Below are 1177 nucleotides of genomic sequence, written 5' to 3'. Positions count from 1 at the left end.
TTGTGTAAACCTTGTTTATCATCGATCTCAAAGGACTTACAGTCCACCTCTATCAAGGTCCAATATAAACTCTCTTTGCTATAACTAAAAACAAGTTTTTGATTGTTCAACGAATCAGGTAGATTAAACATGAGATGTTTACCACCGACCTTAAGTTCGATACGATTAGTCACCGGAAACTGAAACTCCTTGGTGTCTTGATTGTTACCTGTGAGCGTATCTGCATAAGATCTTTCCTCCCATTTTGTTGGTTTAAATGAAACATGGTTCCATGGAGGAGTTGGGAAGTCCACATATCTATCAGCATTCAAGGAGCTTATTCCATCATAGCACTCTGAACGATTAGCAGCTCCTTGCTTTCTCTCCAACGCTTTGAAAGCTCGAATCCTCTTTTCGTTTATTTGAATGGTATTTAAGACCTTAGAGAAGCTTTCATCATCACTAATGTCCTCGAATCTTACGTATATGAAGCGTTGGCCGCTCGATAATCTCTTACGAGCTAGATACACGTCTGCAAGAACACCATATTCTTCGAAAACTCCCCGGCAATCGGCTCTAGGCCAAGTCTCCGAGAAGTTGAAAATCCTAAACGATGAAATACGATTATCACGCGACTTGGTACACGAATAGCCATTCGACTTTGGAATAAATGACACCGTTTTGTCCTTCCGCTTGTCCATCTGGATCTCAGACCTCACATTCTATGATAAAGTATGAGCTGATGAATGTGGCAAAATGAGATAAAAATGGGTATTTTTTTTGCAAGATTGTTATAACTGCCTTACATTCACTTAATATCTACAATATATATATAATATATATATATATATATATATATATATATATATATATATATATATATATATATATATATATATCGTGAATCCATGAATCATTTGACTAGTAAAAAAAAAAAAATATCACATACAGAGTTGAGCAACAAACGTCCAACGCCTTACCTAAGCTCTTACCTCACTATGGATCATAATTAAAGTCCACAAGTGGGGTTAATAGATCCAAATGCTATTATAATTAAACAGGGTATGGCATAAAATACGGAGACATAACATGGGAATTAGTCAACGTTGGACGCAGTTGAATTTATATAGTTGAATTAGTCAACATTGTACATATATACCCAACCAAGAAATATATCAGTCAATCAAAACAAGATTGA

This window comes from Rutidosis leptorrhynchoides, chromosome 2 (assembly GCF_046630445.1).
Source record: "Rutidosis leptorrhynchoides isolate AG116_Rl617_1_P2 chromosome 2, CSIRO_AGI_Rlap_v1, whole genome shotgun sequence".
NCBI classification, from domain to species: domain Eukaryota; kingdom Viridiplantae; phylum Streptophyta; class Magnoliopsida; order Asterales; family Asteraceae; genus Rutidosis; species Rutidosis leptorrhynchoides.
Note: the sequence above shows the minus strand (reverse complement) of the source record.